The following is a 24,458-nucleotide window of genomic DNA, read 5'->3' as shown; positions in this document are numbered from 1 at the left end:
TCTTGCATAACTCTTTAAAGCATTGAACGTTTAAGCATGTCACAATTGTATGATGTCTCGTTTATATAATTAGTACTAACATATGGCCCACAATCAGTGTGGGAAATCTAAAATATTCTTTGGGAAGCTATCAAACCCACAGGGATATATTTTTCAGTAACCAAAAAGAATTAAATACACAAATCCTGCTTAAAATAGGCATAGTAAGGAAATTGAAATTAGCTCAAAAGGTATGCTTGCTCACCGTATGAAATGCAGGATTATTTTGCTCTGTACCTGTCAGTGCCAGTACAAATCAGTATATACAGTGATATGCAGAGAATCCCTGCACCCACCACTTGGGCTGGATTTTAGCAGTGCTGTGGAAAACCATACAGTAGATAAAAACAAGACCCACTGTGAAAATGCCAACAATAGTTAACACACTGGTCTGAATATGGATTCATGGCAGATTGTATTAATCAATATTCTTTTCATAACTTCAGCTGTCCTCTGGACAGGGACATCTTTTAACATCTCCAGCAAATAACAACTGTGCTAGCAGAGACCACTTTCATGCAAGCTCACCCCAGTTCTTTGTTCAGAGAAAAAAGCCCAGCATTCCTGAAAATTTCTGGGCTAGGTTTTCATTCTTCTCCATTGCTTTCCAACTAGGAAAGCTGTATCTGATTTAAGCATGGCACCACTGTGTCCACTAGCAGTAAACACCCCCTTCCCACCACAGGGAATGGCAAATTCCAGAGGACAGGAGTATTAAACAAGGAGAGAATCAGAGCCAGAATCCATGTATTAGCAACAGGTTCTCTGACTCCCCTGAGATAAGCCTTCAGGATTGACAGTTGTGCCTCTTACTTATTAATGAATTGCTAACTGTTCTGTAGTACAGATCTATATGAAACACTATCAGAAATGTACAGAAGATAGTCCAGTAACAACAGTGAACGGAACATCAGGAGACCTTCCACAGTATCCAAGTGTTTGTGATTTCCCTGGGAAGTCTGACAGGCTTTCCCACAGATCAAAGTAACTAGAACAGAATGGCATGTGCGTAGCAGCAAAAATTCTTTGTAAAATTAACAGGCTCTATGTACATCTAATAACTTTGCTTTTCAGTACAGCATTACTTAGTGAGGAAAAGAAAAATTTGAAACCATTGATGATCCCACATTATGGAAATAATATGCTCCAAAATGATTTAGTGTTTATGAGGTTTCACAATAACCACTGAAATATGGAACCACCTATAACAGTTCTCAAAACAGTTAGTAGAGTCAACTCTGTCCAGTAGAAACCGTTTCTTAAAGCAACTCCAGCAATATAAAAGCCCATTAATTTGTCTGAATTAAATCTCACAGCCCTTGATTAAGAATCTGCCAAGCAAGACAAACTAAACAAGGAGAGTTGGCATTTGACCTCTTATGAGTGAGCTGTGACAAGTTACTAACGATCTCAGTCATTAGTCTCAGTCTGATCTCAGAAACAGCAGTGTGCTGTAAAAGGTATAAAGACATGAAGAAATCTGGAGATAAGGACCAAATTCTAAGTTGGGATAAACAGGTAAAATCGTTTTCAGTCAATGACACTGCTCAGATCAGCTCTAAGCCAGTCCCTCCAAATGTTCTGCATCTTTTATTGTTAGGTGGATTCATCCCTCACACCACTGTAGCCTATAACATGCTCTAAATGTCTGAGCAGCTGTATGTCAACATAAAATGTATTCTAAATCAGAGTGAGCCCCAAATGTGCAAGATATGCCTACAGTATGGAAGAAAAACTTAACCACTGTAATCCAGGTATGCAAAAAACCCCACTTGGACTGAGCTGGAAGCTGCAGACAGACAAGTTTGCAACTCATCACCAGCGAGTTTTGTAACAGCCATTTCCAGTGATGGGGGAGGAAAGTGCATGGGGCCTTCCTTATTCTTTTAAACATATTCAAGTTACTAATTTTATTCAAATCCTCCTTGCAGCTTGGAAGCTGTTGAAAGCTCTGTCTGATCTGTCTCTCACAAGTTTCAAAGGTGGAAGAGAAATGTGTTAAAATGATGTCTTAACTTGTCCAGATAACTCATTTTTTTTTCTAAAATGACTATAACCATTTTATCTAAGTGCTATACAACAACCAAAGGTGGAATTTGGTTTGCCATGACAAGAAATTAAACAGGCCTAAGGTATTTATATTCACACTTAATTACGGAATAAATGAGAGCAATTGAGTGATAAGGTGATACAATCTGATACAATACTCTCAACCTTGGTTAGTTCTTTCTGCTTCCTCAGTCCCTTACTTCCCTCAGTTTCAGTTCTTCACTTTCAGCTCTTAGGTTGCATGGCAATAGGTAGTATTATTAAGAGGAACAGTACAAGAGGAGCCAAACATACAAGGAATCCTATTTTTGAAACCTATTTTAATTCTATCAGGCATTCTTCCTGGTACCCATGCAGCAAAGATTGCCTCTGCTTGAAGACGAGACTTAATGGACAATTGGGAAGGGATGGTGAACCAAGGTCACAGAATTGAGTATTATGTAAGAGCACAATATGCAGTGACACAAATGACATTTTTGCAGGGAACAGCAGTATTAGCCTCAGAGCAGATGAGTGATGTGCATCCTTCCCGCTGTCAAACTGTTCTTTAATAGAGATAAAGCATAAAAAAGGATGGAAAGACTTTTAAATACAAAGGAGATTGCAACCTAAAACCTTAAGGCAAATTTTTACTTGTATTAATGTTACTTTATAACACTGCAGTAAAAGAAAGTGATTCTTATGACCTTTACACTGTCAAGGCATCAAAAGTAGAACAAAACACCTTTAATATAAATGGGATAATCCGAGCTAGCAAGATTCAAATCTATGGAAAATAGTAAATGTATATAATTACATATATAATATCATATTACCTATTACTGAATCATACAATGTGTTATAGATATTTTATTTAGAAGCAGGGAATTCAGGATGTGTACAGGTAATTACTCTCTTGGTCCCTCTCCTAAAACATGAAGGGGAGGCAATGATTTTCTCAGATTTCACTTTGAAATCTGAAGATGACCTGAACTACCACAAAACACATAAAATTCAATTCTTATGTTTTCAAAAACAGTACTAGAAGCTGAAGGGGCTCATTCTGTTGAGTTTGCTTGCTGCTTCCAATCTTAACAGCCTTTCAGTTTCTTGTATTCATCATTATTTCCCAGAGAAAGAGCATTCATATATTTTACACAAAAATCTCAAGGCATTTCAGCATGGCCCAGCCTACAAGATGAATATTATTTCATTAGTTGTGCTACTGCTTATTTCAAAATGCACAAGGTCACTCTGATCATACAAATCATTACAAAAATTCTTCCATTTAGAGAAGCAGAAACCATCTCAGAAAATCTTCAATTTTAACTAAAAAGCTTCTAAAAATTACAAAAATAAGGTCCATTAAAAGTTATAAAGAAATACTACAAATAACTGTAGTGAAGGCAGGCTGGAGTGATATATGCTGGAAAACTACCCGGCTACAGCATCTGAGGCTCAAGTCCGTAAAGAACCAGCCCAGCACATCGCTTTTTGCAGTATTTCTGGCCCATCTAATCAAACAGAACTGAATTTCATGAGTCCCACTGAATGCAACAGTACAAAACAATATCCCTTTGTAATACAATGACTGAAGAAGCAAGATTATTTATCATTGTGCTTTGCAGAGGGAACTTCTTTGGAAGCAGCAGGAGGCTTTATATATCAAAAAATCTTCCCTGATTGGCTCTTTGATATTAACAAAAGACTCTATTCTATCCTCAATGTGAGCACATAGTTTCCCTTAAAGCTAAAAGAAGTTACGCATGTACATGGGAGAGTTTTCAGCGTAAGCTCTTCAGATAGCACCCTTCAGTTTCCACAGCTCTTCCTCTATGATCACGTTCTGAAGGGAAAAACACCCAATGTGTTCAAAAGTTAAAGTCAGCCAGTGTATCTAAAGGATGGAATTTCACAAAGCATGCTGCTAAAGCCGATCAGCCCCAGGGTCTGGGTCTAACCAAATCCTCTCTGTAGTAAGTCACATTCCGTATTTATCCATGAACACATGGACAGGAAACAGAAGTTCACAACTGGAGTAAGATTTGGATTTCATATGTGAGTTGAAAATCCAGCCCTTGCACTGAATAAGCTGAAGATTTAGGTATCAGCTAATTTGTACTTATTTTCAAGATGAAAGTGGTATATGTGTTTAATGGGAGCTGGTGGTGGTACAGCAGTAAGTTTCACCTTATATAAATATGAGATCCCCCATCACACAGAAAGCGACCACCCCCCTACACTGATGAAAAGCTATAAGAAATATTGGGGAACATTACACTCAGGTAGGACATGCACCTTCACTTCCATCCTGCATAAATTTCCAAATCAGTTTTAGTGCAATCATTTGTGACTCCACTGCTTTTTCCTCATGAAAAAAAAAAAAAAAATTCAAAATCACATTATTCTGTACAAAGGGAGTTGTGGCTGAAATGCTGATTACCCAGAAGAAACCCTAACAAAAGCAAATGTCATAAACTATAACTATATGCTACACAATATATGCAGTTTCACTGCAAATGCAGCCCTGGCCCTCAGAACAGGAATGTCTTTGGAGTCCCATTACATATAGGAAAAATAAGATATTTATGAATGGGCAGTAGCTGCTTGTGCTCATCACCCTGGGAGAAGCATATATATTAATAACAGCTAGTGAACCTGAATAACTTCCAAACATATACTTTGTTTCAGAAGAGCACACAGGCTATACTTCAGTCCAGGATTTAAGGCTCATCCAAACCAGTGTCAGTTTTCATGGGAAGGGGAAAAAAAAATCCATAGTCAGCTAATATGTGAACACATTCAAGTACACACTCCATCCTGAGACATACTTTTGACAGCATAGTGAATCTCTGATTGAACATACTATTCAGTATGACTCAAAATCCACTTTTCTTGAGGGTGTTTCCATGAATACATTCTCCATTATATAAGTAACATATCACTAGATAATTATCAGAGATAAATACTCATCTGCGAATAAGCACTCAAAAAAAAAAAAGTATTTCTCTTTTTGGCCTTTTTTTGTAATTACTAGATGCTTGAGACTTCTAGAGTCACAGAAGAATTATGCACTTTCTGCTGCACTGGAGATGCATAAATATGTAAGAATTCTGAGAAAACAACAATCAAAATGGTCAGTCAGACTAAGATCTGTGATCGGTCTAATGTTACCTCTGCCCCTAACAGTGATTAGTACCACAGAGAAGAAAGGTATACTGTAATGCACAAGTACAGAATAACCTGCCCATAGTAAACCTGGGTTTTTTTCCTGTAACTATGCCTTAAAACATTGGGTTGGGAGTGGGTGTTTATCCTAACTTCTGTTAATGTGTCTGTTTTAATCAGACGTGTAAATGTCAGGGTTTGGACTTCTTTTAATTTATGCATTTAGACTGAGGTATCTGGTTTGCCACAAGATCCTAAAGTTAATTATGTACTGTATAAAAAACCCACACTCAAACTGTTTCAATTGGTTATCTCAATTTATTGCCTTTCAATGTAGTTCTTTGTTCTTGCTGTAAGTTAAGGCACATGATTTATTTATACATGCACCCCAGAATGCTCATCCTTTAACCTAACTAAGCTGGTTTTATTTCTTTCAGTACCTCATCACAGTGTACTCCTTCCAGTGCCACAAATCACTTCTGCCCATACTGCCATCCTTCTCTTTTTTTTACTGTATCTTCTTAAAGGTGATGTGGAACAAAATGAAAAATTCCTATTATAAAGCATCATGATGTAAACCAGCAGCAACCAGTAACAAGGGATTACTGCTATTATGTTTTATAAAATGATTTTTGTTATTTTTGTCTCCCCTCCCCCCCCCCCCCCCCATTTTTAAGAGCCAATAAAAGCCTACCTTGCTAGCTTTTTTCCTGTAGCAAACGTAGTTAATTTAATATTCAGCAACATACAATTAGGTCAAATTATGTACTCAGAAGATTTTACTTGGATTTGTCAGCTGCAAAATTTCATCTGCCACAACAGTGCCTATTCCCTGAGGTTTACTGGATACATCCTAACGTCCCTTAGCCTTCCTCCAATTCATTTTCTATCAAGCACGAATTCTACCATTGCTTTACTGATTTGGGGGGATCTCTATCAACAGTAACATTAAAAACACCCTACTACTCATATTCCTACATTTCCCACTAATCTTCTATGATGTTGTCCTGGGTTCAGCAGTAGCAGTCATTTTTCTCCTTCTTAGTAACTGGTGCAGAGCTGTGGTTTTGACTTTCAGCCTGAGAACAGCACTGATAACACCGATGTTTTTAGTTACTGCTCAGCAATGTTTACTCTGACCAAGGACTTTCTGAGTCTCATGTTCTGCCAGGGAGGAGGGGAAACCGGGAGGAAGCAGAGACAGGACACCTGACCTAAACTAGCCAACGAAGTATTCCATACCACAGCATGTCATGCCCAGTATATAAACTGGGGGCAGTTACCCGGAAGGGCTAGATCACTGCTCGGGTCGGGCTGGGTATCAGTTGGTAGGTGGTGAGCGGTTGTATTCTCTTCCCTTGTTATTTCCTTTATCATTATTATTATTGGTGGTAGCAGCAGTGATTTGTGTTATACCTTAGTTACTGGACTATTCTTATCTCAACCCGTGGGAGTTACATTCTTTTGATTCTCATCCCTCTCCCTCGGGGGCGGGGGGGGGGAGGAAGTGGGGGGGAGTGAACAAGCGGCTGCATGGCTGAGTTGCCGCCTGGGATTAAACCATGACAGATGTCCAAGCTGCAAGTACCCAAGTAGCTCCAAGCATGAAACACACAGAGAAGACAGAATAACCCTGAGTTACACTATGCGGTAATTCTTGCAGAAGGAATGGTTCCAGTAAGTCTGGCTCATTCTTCCTACTCAATATACTTAAATGTTTCTTATAGTATAGCAGTTTGAGATGAGAACTTTTTGAAAGTCTAGGAAAAAAAATTTTACTAATGTCTTCTAACACAAAATAGATTGGTTTAGTTTTAGTTGTACTTGTTCATCATCTTCAGTTGTACCTATACCTTCTTCATCGGACAGAGCTGTAGAACCACTCATAACAAAAGACTATCTATTATAGTCTATCATCTTGTGAACCCTTATTTGCCTCTTCTTCCTAGGAAAATTCTACCCTGAATGGACAAAAGGGTCACAGACAACCTCTGATCCAACAAACCCTTTCAATAAGAAGCAATATAACCAAGCAAAGGACAGGTTATGCTTTGATGGGAATTATCAAATTCTCACAGCATTCCACTAAACCTGTCTGGCTGCTGCTGTTACCACCATCAACTGACATATTTTCTTTCTTCTCAGCCTTTAGTCGAGCAATCCAAAAGTGGGGCAACAATCCAGCTTGAAATACTACATATTACTGACATTCACTCTTACGGTTGAAAAAGCATTTGTCCCAAATGGCACTCTTCTAATCTCAAAAGCCTCCAAACAGCAATGTTTCTAAAGAGCTCACATGCATCCCACACAAAACCTGTATCCATTTAAATGTCAGCTCACGAATGTACCTAAGATGCATAAAGAAAGCACTTCCATTTCTGGGATTTTAGAAAGTTCTTCCGTACACTAGGTTGCAGTCAGCCTACAGTAAGAAATTGCTCCAGTGGGTCAGACACAATTTTATAGCAGCAAGTGCTACACTTAACTCCAGTCTCACTGCTTTTTTGTCTCCTTTGAGGGGGGAATTTCTTCTGTGTTTTTAAAAATAGTTTGTCCTTGTTTTTTCCAACTATTGTGTCTCCATCTAAAATCATTAGATTCGATTCAGAAATACTCCTATAGAAATCTTTTTTTCTAAAAGCACAATATCAGATAGCAATTTCTGTCTTAAGAAACGGCTTTTTAAAGCAGAAGTAGCATCAATCTCCACAGCTATAAATACAGCATATGAACACATCCAAGGAGGCAATGCATTTCAATTTCCTAGTTCTTACTATCAGCAAAAGCTTTGAAGTATCAGAACAAGAGTAGGTAACAAACCACAGAATTGGGAAGCAAAGCAGTCCAGTAACTGAAGATACAGACCAAGCAATCATAAAATGCTTAAGAGAAGCAATTCAAAATCAAATATTTTAGAAAAAGAAGAGTACGTTCTTTCTTTTCTACAGTGGAACAATATAGTGTAAATGTTGGGTGTCAAAGTGAGATGGAGCACAGGCTTGTAGCTTTGTTTCTTCATTGGACCTCATAACTGTAGATTGTTCTTTCAGATTTCATTTAATGAATTGCCAACTCTCCGCGAATTTTCAGTCTGCAGTTTTCATTGCACTGCTACAACTTAACCACCACATCCTCCACTTAAAAATTAAGCAAGTTTCACAGCCCCATGACTGCAAAGTAAAAAACTTGAAAACATATGATCCTTATGAACTCAAAACATCAGAAAATAAATAATAAAACAAATACAGCCCTTTAATTTCTTTTCAACTCAAAATTTTGAGACCAAAAGAACTGTATTTTCCATCGGCTGAAGAGTAAAAAGATGACTAATAGATAATTGAGAAGAAGAAATTCTTTGTGCATTTGATTCTTGAGCGCAATTGTTAATATTTCTGCAGAGAAATAATGGTTTCTTTTTCTTGCTATCTACTAAATACAAAATGTGAATTATCCAAGCACACGCAAATCTTCTGAAAGATGGACCTTAACCAAAAGTCTCCACAAATCTGCTTACTAACACTAGATAACAAATCACTCACAAGGTTGCGGATCAGGCTTTCCGGTTGCCCTCCCAGCAAGCTGGCCTCTCACAGGCCTGAAGTTGTTCTGAACAGAGGCACTGTCTCTTTACAGATTGTCTTGTGAGGACCTATTGGAATACAGTTCCGATAAGATGGAGATAACCAAAGTTCACTTTTGTTCATCACTAACACAGGTTAAAAAACTATCCTGAAGTCCTCCGAGGAGTGTACAATGTGGTATTGAGTAATGAAGAATGAAATGGTCTGTTCAAAGGCATTTCATCACAAAACCACTCTTATTCATGGAAAGCCTCAACTAAACACACATTCAATCCCACTGACATCAGCTGAGGCTTTGGTCTAATCACCAAGCACACATGCAAGTACCCCTACTGAATACGTGCTTTCTGAATGGGGCTTCAGGCACTTCTTGCATGGGAGATGCAGAGCTGCTGCTGAAAACAGAAGCGTACGTATGCCACACGAATGATGAGATAATGAAGACGATAAAACATTACAGAAATACCCCAAGTAGAGTTCACATCCCAAAACAGGCAATCATCAGTGGATTAGCATGGGTTCTTCTACATTCAGTAGGAGAACTGATTGGGAACAAGTTTCACCAAAAGTGAAAGGTGTGATTTAAAAAGAAGAGTGTGCATTACATTTGCAAAGATGTTTTTTCTCTCAAATCAATTAAAGAAAATCTTTTAATAGGCCTAATGTAATAAAAAACTTGAGGGTTTTTTTCTCTCATGTTTTATAAAATAAGCCTTACTTTTACTTACTTCTTATCTCTGGTCCTGAGCAACAGCCAACAGGACCAGAACAGGTCTGCTGTTCAAAGCAATTTTCACACTTCAGGACACTGACTTTGGCCTAATTGAAAGGAAATGCTGCTTTCTGATATGATGAATTATCTTTTCGACATCACAAACAGGACTGTTGCTTTTCTCCAAGCTCAAGCTTTATTTCATGGTCATTTTTATCAAATCAGTGTTGGTGGTGATGCATCAAATACTTAGAATTTCAATGAAATTGTCATTATGAAGGTTTTAAGACTTCTGCAAATTTTCTGTTTGATTTACTCTGCATGTGGTTTAGTCTTAATGTCTTTCCATAATGTTTTGTCAACTCTCCTGGGTAGTTTGCAGTAAGGCTCAGCCTTCATGGCAGCTCTGCGCCCAAAGTGAGACTGAGGTACAAGATATTCTCTGCTCTCCTGCTTTCCCAGTGGACAACACAGTGAGCTCTATACTTGTAGCTTGATTCTGGGCACCATCCAAGTTGTTTTGTGTTTGTATCACCCAGTGGGTGGTTTTGTATTTTGTAACAAGTTGAAAAGGTGAACAACCAGTTAGCAGCTATGCGTTGATAATATTACGGTTTTAGACAAAATGTATTAGTTTATAGTTACACGAACAATCTATATTTATATTAAAATTCGTCAAAAAACACACATAAAGACACACACACATATAAAGTATGCAACACAATAATTAACAGTATTCTCTTATTACATCTAATCACATTGATTGCCAAAAGCAGCAGTTAGATACAAAAGTCAGACTAGGTATTTGATCTTTTACAAATTTTATCTTCCAAATGATGGTACCTCTAGTAATTCCTTATATAACTTTATACATTTTCTTCTTCTCAAAGAGCCCTTCCTCTCTTCCTTTAACATATTAGTTTACTCCATTTCAATATTCAACAAGAGAACACTGACTGCAAGAGTGCTTTTCTAATAGCTCATCACTTACACATATGTACTGTTCTGCAGAGTTGATGTTGAAGCAGTTTTCTGAAGCTACCACTTTAGAAAAACTGTGAACAACTAAGAAATATATGGTTGCATAATTTTTAACAAAACAATATGGAACCTGATGCAATGCATTAATGGTCCATAATATTATTGAACAAGACTACAAGGGAGACACTTTACTTGCGCTTGGCTTGTCAGACAATTACTCTCTGGTACTGTAATACTTCATGTGCATACTTCCAAGGAAGACTCATGAACGCACAGGTTCATTAAGGGAATGAGAGAATCGATTGTAAAATGGAAAAGGCCGAGTGAGGTCATATTTCAAAGAGATGAATACGGTACACTCCATTATGTTGTAATCAGCCTCTCTCTTTCATCCAAAGAACTGCAATAGTCTATCTTAATTTAAAAAAATAAAAAACAAAAAAAAACAAAAAAACAACCCAACCTCACTGTCTGCATCGTACCTTTATCCCAAATACAGTGAAGAATTCAAATGTGCTGCAGGCAGTTTCCATTTACCGTGGTCTTTGGTGCAGACAGCATTGATGTTGCTGACCATTTTTCTCCTTAATAAGAAAAACATTCAAATGCTACTAATATTGCTGCCTTGGCAAACTACATTTAATAGATGGGATTTGCCCTGTACATGACATATAGAACATCAATCAAGGTTGAATTTTATTTCAATTTATTATGGTTGCTGTCTAAATGAAAAAATGCTTATATCGTTAAAATGTCTTACAATATAAATGTGCAAATGATGTAATCACCCATTTTGTGAGAACATTCTGATTTTGATTAAAAAATCTACAGTTGAACTTCTAAATATTTAATAAATGCAAAAGTAAAACAAAACACAAGCACATTAAGAAATGGCAGTAATTGGTATCTGGTGTAATATCATGCATTTGTGCTTGATAGCTTTTATCTTTAGAATATGAGTTTATAAGGTATTCTTTTAAAACTATAAGAGCTGCATTTTTATTGAAATCATCCAGAATAAATTACTTTAATCTTGACTCCATTCAAGACGCTTACACATGTGGGGTTTTTTTCCAAGTTCTTTGCTTGCTGTTGCCAGCCCTCTCCAGATTCTAAACCTGGTAGTTTACAAAAGCCTCGTTATCTTTCCCAGCTAAGCAGCAATGGACACCACACAATTAGTAAGAGTGACAGAGAGCAGCACCTTGTAAGGAAATAGACAGTACTCAATTTTGTAATTTATTAGAGTGCACAAACCTCTCCCAGTTGCAGAGACAGAATTTCATGGCCAGCACAGTCCCGGTGGAAGACGCAATCAACTTCCCCAGGAGCTGGCTACAATGACGGCTCTCCTAGCTGCTGCCTCCAGAACTGCACAAAACAATGCGTGCAAGGGAAAGGCCCCGCTGTGGTAAGCATTGTAGATTGCCAGGTCAACCCAGAGGTACTTAAAGCTCATTAAGATGTCATATACTCTCTATATATTATTAGCATATAACTATTATATCAATACAATACTGTCCCGAACAACAAAACAACAAAGAATTTTCTACCAGAAAATAAGAGTTTAGTATGGATCTGTAGGCAACTTCCTCATGTTTTCCTTACTTGGACAAAAGTACTTCAAACAGAATTTGGATGCAACAAGCAAAAGATTGAACTCAAATCCAGTCTCTCAGCACATACAGGAAACCATGACAAGATGTAATGAACAGGTGGGTTGTATAGTTACACACTGCATCACAGTGCTGCAGTTTGTCAGGTAATCACTGCTCCTGCACAAGTCCTAGCACCATTTATGAGAGAGAAGGTGGCATGCAAGGTTTTGCCTTGCACTACTTTTTATCATAGCCAAGAACTAAGGAGCAAAATGGATAAATAACGGAAATTAAAGAAGTGCAGGAAAGCTACATGACAGATAAATGGGATTTTTCTAACATTGCATACAGTAAAGTTTGCCAAAATGTTTTGAAAGAGGAGCCAGTTAAATCACATCCTGCTGCAGCTGTCCAACTTTATAGCTAAAATGTTCATATTAATTCCATTAAACAATTAGAAAAGGAAATCCAAAATATTATTACAAGTATGTTGGCTTAACACTGTAGTTTTTTGCAGATTTAATAACAGATACACTATCCTCAACGGATGATAATTTTTTTACACATAGTGGGTATTTGCATCCTCAGGGAAACAGAGCAGTTGTCCTATGGAAATCTTAGAAAAATCTAAACTTCACATTTCTGACAGACATTTTAGAAAAGAGATACTCTAGTAGTTGTGGAGCTGACCTGTCATTTAGAAGGTCTCAATTTAATTTCCTTGTCTGCCAGACTTCCCTTCATAATCCCAGAGAAGTCAAATTATTTTCCTTACCCTAGCTTCTCATCTTCAGAACAGAGATGACCATTTAAGCACCTGAATCAAAAAAGTTTTAAACAAAGGGGGAAAAAAAAACCCTTTCTTCTGTATTTTTATTTTTAACTCAAGTAGAAAGTCACTTGAAAGCTCAGTCTTCCAAAAGCTTTGACTGTATGCTGTTGCATATCTTGAAATCAACAAAACACACTATTTATAAGTAACATGCCTTATATATAGCAGGATTTAGTGTCATTGGAGAGCCTCTTATTTCAAAACCACTGCTCTGTGATAAGAAAAGATAGAGAAAAATGAGCACTAGGGAAGTTAATAAACAAAATGCATTCATGGCCCATTACTTCAAATAACTTTACTGTATAAATAGTCCAGTCATAAAATAATGGCCTCAATTAACATTTAATTCTCACACAATGCATTTGTAATATACTGCAGGGATTAGAAGTTCTGCATGAACATCACTATTCTAGAAGTGCCACAACTTACAAGAGAAGTACCGATGTATTTTCCACTTGATTAAAACCAGTTCCTAGTCTTTTCCTGCCCCGCTTCTCTACTAGGCTTCCTTGTCCTTGGGAAGCAAGTGATGAGAATTCCCCATGTAAATGCATGCTTCAGTCCTTTTCACAAGGTGGAATGAAGCAAGTTCTGAGACACCCACGCTCCCATCAGCTGAAAAACAAAAATAAAAAAGCTAGCACTGTCACTGCAGGGAACAAACACTTGAGGCCAAGACCAAGATGACAGTGGAAAACTCTTCCTTACGTTACATGGACATTCCGACTGCGGCATGTACTACAGGAGCAGCTGCAATGCCTGGGACCTGATAGATCTAAACGTCATGTGAAAGATCACCCCTCGCTCAGCCACCTTAGTGTTTTCCAAGGTAATGCATTCTCTTTTAGCACAGAAAATGAAGTTAACGGGAAAAGAGAGTATCTTTGTAATAAGTGGTTGCTTTTATCCTGCAGCACAATGACTGAGCATTGCTGAGATTATAGTCAATTAATCAAACACCAACAAAACACATTCTTACAATGACTGCCACATTCATGGTGTCATTTTAGGAACTGACTCCAGTACACAAAGATATTTTTTTTGTCCCTTGGGTTTGACCTGAACCCTAATGAAATTAACTGCTGGAGGAAACCAACCCAGTACAAGCGACCAGCTTTCAGGGCATGCTGCAACAGACGTTGAAAAAGCCAGTAAGTGTTCCCCTAGAAACCAGAAAGGAGGAAGGTCAGACAGCTACTGGAAATCTAAAATGAACCTCACTGCTTTGATGAAAAAGTGATGGATTAAAAATATATTAAGAGTTAGCATAAGATGGAGATGTAAATATAAAAGCCTGTCAATAACTGTTATCCTCAAAATACATTTAGGGTCACATTAGTACTTCCGCTTGTGGGCTCATCTAAAGCACGAAAAAAACTAAACCAAGGAAAATGAAATATATGAAAAATAAAACTGCTTTTAAGCTATTATTTTCCTCAAAAGTATTCTCTTATTTTAAATTTATTGTTAGTACAGTATGTTAGCAGCTGCCCCTAATAAGCTCTGCATATGTCCAAGAAAACTGCATACACTGACAAAGATGCCTCTAGTTTTGCACAACACATGGCTTTTTTTTTATATGATATGTTCTCTCTTGAAAGCTGCTCCCTCAGAAAATGAAAATTCAGCAGAATCTCTAATAGCTTTCATGTTTCAGTCTAATAGGTAGCGTGGCATTGCACTGCCACCCACCTTCACTACAGTATTGCACAGCACATTTAACAGACATTTGCTTCCTTCACACAGTCCTTATGTGCAGCTTCTGCAGGACCTTAGTATTAACATTTAACAGAGTCTATGAGCATAAAGCACATTTATGAACACCTGCTAGAACATTTTATTTGCCTTAAGAGTTTTATTATAACTGTTCAATTTTCTTGCTATGCTTTATGGGCCAAATCCTGGTCCAGTTTTAGCCTAAACTCCCTTTGACTTCAACAAGAAACAGATTTGATTGTATGTAGGTTTCCATACAGATTCAGTACAGCTTTAAACAAAATGGGATTGCTGGTAAGCACGATACTGGACAAAAAAAGCCATTGCCTAGAAGAAATAAACAAAAGCACCAAACCCAGCCTTCAAACACAATTAAAAATAACAGCAAAAAACTAAACCCTACACCCACAAGTCTGTAACCTTTGTACTGCATTACAAAAACCTCACGTATTCTGAGGCTGGAAGTAGAAGGAATACAGGCATCCCATCCACTAAAGCCTATGGCCTCTGTGTCTTGGGGGATGTTCTACCAACAACTACTGCCTCTCAGATCACTTGTGGATGCTCCTGTCACCAAAATCTTTGTCCTCTTTATTAAAGCCACCCAAGGCTAGAATCTGGCCATGTGATCATTCATCTCTGCAAACATCCAGATAGCGACAGCTCTCCACAACACAAGACAGCCTGGAAAAAAGCACACAGATCCAGAAGGTGTAGCTGGGAAACAGTCCAAGATGTTGCAGAGGAAGCTACAACAGGAGTATACTCCTCTAAGAAGATTTAACCTCATTTAAAAGTACATAAACATTACTTTGACCATTACTACAGAAAGCCCTACAATTGCAAAACAGACAGCCAGTAAACAGTAAACAATATGGCAATGCCATTTCTGTTTCACACAAGCTTGACAGTAAATGCTTGATTCAATGCATACTATTAAGCCCCCCAAAATCTAAACAATTACAAAAATGAAATTACAGACAAAATGATGAATGGCGACAGATGAAATGTTAACAGATCTAGCACCATACACAAAAATCATTGATTTGCTCTGATTACTACATAGATGATCAGAGTGTATGAGGTCCTAGTTGCCTGCTTGCTCTGGATTTTTATTAATGCTTCAATATCAGACATCCAATTTGGAAATCAATGCTTACTTCATCATTTTTCTCTGAAGGATCCTATTATTCACAATTGATTTAACAGAAATGAAAGGCTTACCATTAACAAGACCCAGCTGCTGACACTTCTTAGATGAATTATTGAACTTCTGAAAGTGAATAACTTAACCATCACCAAGACTTATTGTCTGATGATTCTCATACCAAAGTCAGTGTACTTAAAGTTACAGAACCAAGTAGTAGAAAGTAGCTTCTTTGCCACCTCCTTAAACACTCATCATAAACACCAACTAAAAATTAAGATTTGCAAAGATACAAACAGGACTTATGTACAAAATCCAGCTAGTAGGAGCTTAGTGTCTAACTGCCTTTTTTATACCCTTAGCCTTCATCTTCTAAAACTCAGAAAGATACTGGTCATTTCAGGCTTCAGAAAAAGGAAATCCAATTTATACCAAGTATGATTACTACAGTTAAAGATCCCTAGAGCTGGCCATGCCCTGCCAAAAAGCCTACATAAGACAATTATTAATTCCCTTTAGGTATAAAATGAAGATCCATCTTATGAACTGAGATAAAAAGTAACAAATATTAGACAATTTCAATTAGAAGTAGTACTACAGATCCACCCCAAAGGCAGTGTAAATGTACAAAACAGGAGGCTAAGGGGCTATCTGCTCAGAACATAAATCCATCATGCCCATTTTCCAGCCTATGAAGAACTATGCATTGCTCAAGGTGAACTGAACTCCTCATATAAGAGCTTTTGCTCTGCAGATTACAACCTGATCAAAAGTTCAGTACCAAGAGAGAACATGTTGGGATGGGCAGTCCATCAGACCAGCCTCTGTGTTGTAATCCTACGAATAATCAACTTCAGCCTCAAACACTACACATTCCCTAGCAGCTACACTGTTAATAACGTTTTCCATGAATCAGCACTGAGAAGCGGCGATAAAAATATTGAGTGTCAACAATGTAATACCACCCAGTTGCACTGAACTACAAACGCTTTACTGTCAAACACGCAAAGAGGTGGGCTGAGCTGTATGCCATCTTTAAGCCACAGGTTAGCAGGACCACAGCTGTCTAGTGATGTATCAAGAACAACTGTTCAGCTATCAAAACTAGTGAGCATTTCAGGTCTTACTAGACTTCTTGCTAGTCTGCACTACTTGGCTGAATATGCTTTCAAAAATGCTGTAATGGCAGCTGCTGTCTCCTTTAGCATTCACAACACTTGCAGAGCTCCACTTCATTATACTACCTCTGTAACTGCCCTGGAGACTTCTACTCAAGACCATGCTGAGACTCTAGATACAAGATTTAGCGGTTGACTTGGCAGTCCCGAGGTAACGGTTGGATTTGACGATCTTAAAGGTCTTTTCCAACCTGGTTGATTCTATGATTCTGTAAAGTCTCCTGGATTTGTAACACAGATTTCTGCCTTCCTTTTATGGTAGAATGATGAAATGACATACCTATCATTTTCACACAGGTTCTAATTCCACAACTGCCCAAAATCACTAAAGCTTCTTCTTAAAGCCCTCAATAGAATTGACTGCTTGAACACTGCTGGAGGCAAAACATCTGGGCCTTTTTACTAGGGCTACTGTCTCAGGAAGGCACTCCTAGAGAAAACTAATTTCTACTCAAGTACCATATTTCTCTTTCCCAAATCCCTCCATCTGTTTTAACCCCTATCATTCTGGAACTAGCTCTTTAAAATTCTGCTTACTTTGGACAAAAGGTTTAAAATTTAAGGAATATGGGAAAGAATGAGGCTCTAACAAACAGAGCTTCCAAGCTCACAAGTCTTACTGTCTTAGGAAAAGAAGCCAAAATAATGAAATTATGATTAAATTGAAAATTTTTAGGAATGCAAATTTTTCAATCATCTGCCTCTTCCCTATAGAATAACACTTCTGAAATGGAGAATGGCTGGCTGTAACTGAAGTCTGGTTGAATTTGATATCTGCATAAACTAATCTCAGCAAGTAGGTTATAATAACTTTTTTTAAAGAGACATAGATGTTGGCAGACTGCCTGCCTTTCTTGCACTCATTTTTTCCAGTATTTCTCATATTGTGAAATACCTCTTAATGCTATAAACACAGAGCAGATTGCAGAAGTGGTCCTAGTGGTTCCAGTGGGAATAACATGGTCAGAATCTGGCATTCAAAGTTTCCATTTCCACATAGGTTTCATTTATTTTTCAGTTTAAAAATAAGACCATATTTTGGCATGTAACTGGAGCTGCTCCTACAACGCAAAAGAAAAACACTGCTGGCAAGCCTCAAAGTTGTTCCAATACAAAACTGTGTTGGCAGAACTTTTAGAAAACTTTTTGACAAGAGGCAGAATTTAACATCAGCATAAATGGGAGAAACTTCACCGAAATCTATCACATTACACATGCTTACTTATTGCAGGTCAGAACCCACATTAAATTTACATAATGCAAATATAGTTAGCTGACACAGAATTTAAAGGCTGTTGATCAAATTCTGCTTATCTTCTACTTGTATATGTTAGCTTCGAATTCTATGATCATTCTTCTGTGAATGATCTGTTTTTCCTCATATACACAAATACTACCATGCCATTTTCCAAATACCATGACCATGTCACACTCCTGTCTTTTAATGTAACAGTTATTCAATTCAGGTGCCCAATGGTTAAGATACAATGAAATTACAATTACAACTCTATATTCCTGCATCCATTATAGGCACAGAAGAAAATAAATCTGGCATAACATAAATCTGACATTTCACAACTTCTGAGGGTTTGATTTTGCAACCTATTTTCTAAGATACCTCTTTTGCATGTCATATCCAAGGGGTTTTTTTAGAGCATGAATAAGTTAACCAATGTGCAGCAGTGCTCCTTTAACACCAATCACAACAACATTTGATTCTCAACTTCACTATAGAACAGTCAACCATGAAAGGATTCAGGTACCTGAAAGTAGTTGCCCATGTCCTTGGATATCCACAATATAGCTGGATGATGAATGTGACAAAGAACTTACAAGGTAATCTGCACCATTTCAGATCAGCTGTTGAAAGCAACTGAATTGAGTCCTTCTTGCCAGAGAGGAAAAAAGCTATGTGATAGCAGTATCAGGCTGCTGAGGTAAGCTTGAGTTTGAGAAAAGGGTCAAGCACAACCCTCTTTTACCTCCTGACTGGGAAATGCAGATTGTTCTTACTGTGAAAGCACAGTGGGTAACAGGAACATTAAATCAGCTACCACAGGCAGTGTGGAAGCATGATAACAAAAAACCTAGCATTTGCCAATGGGTACTGTTTCTCCCCTTCTTTAGTGGTTGTGTGATCATAGTTTTGGGAAGCTGCATGATTTTGGCAAGATGACAATTTTTGCCTGATGAACACAGGTTAGATAACTCAATTTTTAAACTTCCATATCTGATGAGATCTCAGTAGAATTTCATTGATTAAGAAAAGAAAGAGGCATTTGAATTATTGAGAATTATCATCTTGCTAAATATCAAGATCTGCTGCAAGCAAACAAGGTGAGAGATCATCTCAAAGAACAAGCAATATGGAGCTTAAATATATAAGCATTTCTAAACCCAAGCTCTAAGCACAAGTTACTTACCCTACAGTTGACTTGACCTTAAATGCAGTCATTCTAGTAGGGAGCTGAAAAGCTTCAATGTTTTGTTTGCTGGGGGTTTTGTTTTTGTTTTTGTTTTTTTTTTGCTGTTTGTTTGTTTGTTTAGGTTAGGGTTATTTTTATTTCTTTAACTGTGCTTTTTTTTAACCTGTTACACTGTTACTAGGGATAAAAATGACAATCAAATATAGACTGGATTTATTTACCTTCAGATTCTTACAAACTTGTACCCAATGTACCACAACTCACACGCTGCTTCAAATAATGCAGCTAAGCACATTTGCAACACTTTACTGCAAAAGTCAATATGCCCACACATAAGGTATCTTTTTCAACAAAATATAACATCTATTTTGGATGTTTATTGGCTTAAAACAATTCAGCAAATAGGAAGAAAAATAAGTTGTGATTATTATGTGCAATTAATTTGACCACCAATGAAATTAATACATTGACCAGATAGAGTTAGAGCTTCAAATACTCTTAATATGCAGCCACTTTAGGACTGAAATTCCAAAACAGTGCTCTCACCGAGAATAAATTACACAAAATTATCAGTGTAGTATGCCTAAGAACTGGTGTCTCAAAAATCATCACATCTTCAGGAATTTAAGGCCAATTTGCCACTGAGTATAGCAAGGCGTGATAATCATCTTATTATTTCCACTATGGAAATAATGTACTACATATGTTTCAAAAAGACTGCTTTTTGAAAACAAGCAGTCTCTTTCTTTCCATATATTACCAAGTCTAACAGAGGCACATTTTTATTTAGGCTAAATCATGCCTTGTGGGACATGCTTATGAGGTAGAAAAGAGGACATGCAACTGGCATTTGAGACATATTGCCAGTGCAAAGCTGCCAAAAGCACACAGCAGGGAGCATGTTTTGGCTATCATGAGCAGAATAAGCATGCACTCCTTAACCACTGCCAGCTGGCACTTGTTTCCAAATACAGAACGCTCACTAGGCAGTTTGGAGACTGGACATACTCCCAACTTTAAACTACGCTCCCATAAAAATGTGCTGCTGAGATACCTCATTAACCATGCATGTCTCATAGCTTACTCCAAATGAGAAAGACTGAATGACACAAAAATCATACACTTCTCCTCATGCACTTTATGTGAAAAAAAGCATTTAAAATATATCTTAACATACTCTAGTGCTTACAGCAAGAGGGAGATTTTAAGAGTATTGGAAGAAGATTCTGCCAACATCTCACAAAGCAGAAATATTCTCACTACTCCATTATACACAGATAGAAAAAGTGAAATCCAGAGACAGAGAGTACCAAGAAAGCACTGCGATGAACAGCAAGTGTGGCTGGCACTGTGATTATGAACTATACCATTATGTTTAATACAACCTCTAGCAATCCTCACAACAGACGCTCCTTGCTTTATGTGCTGGGGCAGATTTGCGGGTAGAAGATTAATGTCCCCCTCCATCTGCTAATGACTATATAGGTCCCCTGGGCTTTGCACCAAGGGTACTTTGCCCTTAGGATGAAACAAGAAATGCGAATTTGTGTTCATTTCTACATGTGCCTACTATTTCCAGCAACACTCCCAATTGCTAAATGTATATTATTTCAACTTTATCTACCAAAACCATATTTTGCCACGGCAGTTCAGCTGTGATTCCAATTAGATTTTCAAAGACATCAGTTAAAAGGAGAACAAACCAACAGGGGGGCACTTTTCATTTCTAAAGTGCTTACCTGACACAGCCTGCATTGGTATTTTCCCTGTGAGCACCCTATTCATTAACTCTTCACTACATTTTCAAAGTGACTCCACACTTTTGGATTTCCCTTTTTCTACCACTGATAGCCTGCTGCCATGGACCAAGCAACTTTGAAGGAAAAAATGTACCAGAGACTGCCATGCAAAAGAAAGGGCACTAATTAAAACCTTCATTTCCTTCAGAGGATTCTGTGAGTGGATTTTAACTTACCCCTGTAACTGTACCTTTCCTCCTGAGAGCTGAAGGCAAATCAGAAGGAGCTTGACACCAGTGTAGTCTTCGTGGACCAAAGCCAGTTTGACATCCTGGAAGAATTAGGGAAACAAGCAGTTACGAAGTGAAGAGTGAAGGAATAAGGCAAACATTCTCATCGTCAGAACAATGATAGTCAGGGCAAAAATCAGGGAAGATCTTAATGTTCTCTCCAATATCCGCAAATGAGAAACCAAAACCAGTGTTGCTTCACTGCAAGAGTCTGAATACAGGTGTCTCAGATTCATGACATGCTTCCTTTCTTCCTCTTTCCACTGAACACCCCTATCAATTGCAACACTGACCCTCTCCTTAGTTCCAGCTCAAGGAACAAACAAGTAGGTGTCCTTGCGAAAATCACCTGTGAGCACCCACGGGAATTCCACAGCCAGTCAACTGGTTTTGCACTAACACCAAGCATGCACAATTAACTTCCCCCAGTTTGCTCAACATAAGTTTGGAAAAAGTTAAAATCTGAAATACCTCTGCAGCAGAACCATCAATACAAGAAAATTCTATCCCCTTTTTAAAAAAAGAGAAATGTGATTTCAGTAAGGTGACTGCTACCAATCCTTTTGATCCAGCTAGACACTTTTTCTGCCAACCCACTCCTGCCCAACAAGAAAAGCAGAACAAAAGAGAAAGCAGTCAGAGAAAAAGCAAGAAAAAAGGAATTGCTCTGTACTGCCCTTTTTCATCTTCAGCAGATAATTGCCGGGTCTCAAATAGACTCTACCAGTGTACAGAAACTGCAGCCACAATAGACAATTTGTTTTTCTCTCTCACATCAGCAGTGCTATGAAACAATGAGTATTGAACTAACAAAGTGCTTTGCCTGTCTGGCCCTTAATACTCATACTACTACTTTGAACACACTTCGTTACTGGCTTTACAAATCAGGCTATACTCTAAATCAAAGATACACATTTAACATTAGTGAAATTAGTTGCAAAACTCAACCAGAAACACAAGCCTGATTATGTGTAAAAGAAGCAGATCTACCAACAAAGCTACTGCTGTATCACAACTTTGTTAGAAGCAGCAGAGCTGCTCCCAGATTTCTGATCAGAATCTAGTGAAACTTGGCCTTTTTCTTACGCTTCCTCAACAACGCATGCATTTCAGCTTTCATTTAAAAATTAAAAAAAACACCTTTCCCTTTAATGTGCACAATGCTTGAAAACACATCCTGAGTATTATTTAAAAACACGAGCAGCTAAAAGGGATTCAAAATTGCTAATATCCCCCGATTATTAAGTCACTCTCAGGTCCTTCCGGAAGACTTGAAAAGCTTGAATCTTAACACTAAAATAAAAAAAAAAGAAAAAAAATTAAATATATTAAAAACAAAAGTAGGATTCAAGGAAGGTAAGTGCTACAGCTGCAGTTTCCCTTCCCTGTTGCGAGTATGAGAGAGTGTATCTCCTGCCCAATACCCTTTTGAGCAACAAACAGCCTGCTCTCCCTGATGGGCCTCCTCAATTCCCATCCTGTGGCCTGTACAGGTAGTTAGCCTCTGGAGAGAAAAGCCACTGAAGACTACGCATCCTAGAGTGCACCGACAGCAATCATTTAAGCTTTTATACAAGCCCATTGTACTTCGGCACAAAGGGCACACTCAATCTGGTCCACAGAGAAAATACAACAGCCTAGATTGACAGTATCTACGTACACCACTGATGATTACATATATATATATATATATATATATATATATGTCTCAAACAGTCTTTCTTGAAAAGCTGAACGAGAGTCTTAACTCTTAAAACTGAATCACAGCTAGTATATTTAACTCAAGTACTGTTAAAAGGCATTTAACATTTTTGGGGGGAGCAGGGAGGTTACTGTGGATACATTTCTCCTTCCTTCTCCCACAGGTAAGCATGTCTGCACACTGACATGCTGGATAACAAATAAACTCATTCTTCGCTACTGAATTTTCCAATTTGAACATACAGACATCAATACATAAAGTCCATGTTACTTCAGTGAGATACTGTCTGAATGACTAATGCTGGTGGAATTACAATTCATGTAGCATAGATTATTTGATAATCACCAACTCAAATAAAAACTAAAGTCTCAAGGGGACTTCTGGTGATGTCATTATGACCTCACACAAATGTCAAAGACAAGTAGTACTGATATTTTGCCTGGGCACAAAGTTAGCTCAGGGAAATATGAAACAACTCTGAAAAAAACCGTACATCTTATATTCAAGCTGTATACTACAAAACACACATGCTCAAGCACGATGCCACAACTAACAATGGTGAGTCACTCCATCAACAAAGAGTACTCTTGTCACATCAGGCCCAAAGGACGTCAACAATCAATCTTACAGAGCTCCACTAGTCACTCTGTCAAAAGGGGTTTTTATTACACCAAACTGTAATAGCCATTTCAAATTTATTATGTGTTACATACCTTCCCAGGAACTCACCTATGCTAATCACAGCCAAGTCCAGCAAAGACTACCACTTGACACGCCTGACATTTATTTGTCAGAGCTACTGTCAACAGCAAGACTGTGACTAGTCAGGGCAGCAGCACAGCACAGAAGTACTTTGCCCCACAGAAAGTTTAAACTTGCTCCTTTTGCACATCCTCTTTACAAAATCATTTTCATTGTAAATTATTTTGACTATGAGTACTATACAAAGGGATCCTCTGATCCCACAGTGCATAGCTGTTCCCTTCTAAGAATATAATTAAAACAACTATTTAGCATAACTCTTATGATACTTATTTTCCTCTGTGGGAAACCTTCTTACAGAATCAGACTAATTTAGGCTGAAAAGGACCTCTAGAGGCCATAGTCTCCAATACCCAGCCAAGGCAGTGATGATTTCAAAGTTAGAGCTTGTTCAGAGTCTTGTACAGCCAATTTTTTAGACCTCCAAGGGCAAATCCTGCAATATCAATGACCCCAGGTCAGAGCTCAACCATTTTCATTGTTAATTTGTTTCATTACACCCTGTTGGAATTTCCCAATTTCCATGTGCGACAACTACACCTCGACCTTTCTCTGT

General features: G+C 37.9%; 1 protein-coding gene across 3 annotated transcripts in view; it reads right to left on the bottom strand.

Annotated features, from left to right (window-relative positions):
• RARB (retinoic acid receptor beta) overlaps positions 1–24,458 on the bottom strand; it is a 329,638-nt gene that overhangs the window by 298,985 nt on the left and 6,195 nt on the right. For 2 of the 3 annotated variants that reach the window (XM_062607210.1, XM_062607213.1), the window contains exon 2: positions 21,385–21,479. The gene's annotated coding sequence lies outside the window, so the exon portion shown is untranslated. The remainder of the gene's footprint in view (positions 1–21,384; positions 21,480–24,458) is intronic. The other variant, XM_062607211.1, reaches the window with a different exon arrangement.

The sequence above is a fragment of the Pezoporus occidentalis genome, unplaced genomic scaffold (genome assembly GCF_034315485.1).
Source record: "Pezoporus occidentalis ecotype Australia unplaced genomic scaffold, CSIRO_AGI_Poc_V1 ctg120, whole genome shotgun sequence".
Lineage (NCBI taxonomy): Eukaryota > Metazoa > Chordata > Aves > Psittaciformes > Psittacidae > Pezoporus > Pezoporus occidentalis.
Note: the sequence above shows the minus strand (reverse complement) of the source record. Positions and strands in the feature narration are given on the sequence as shown.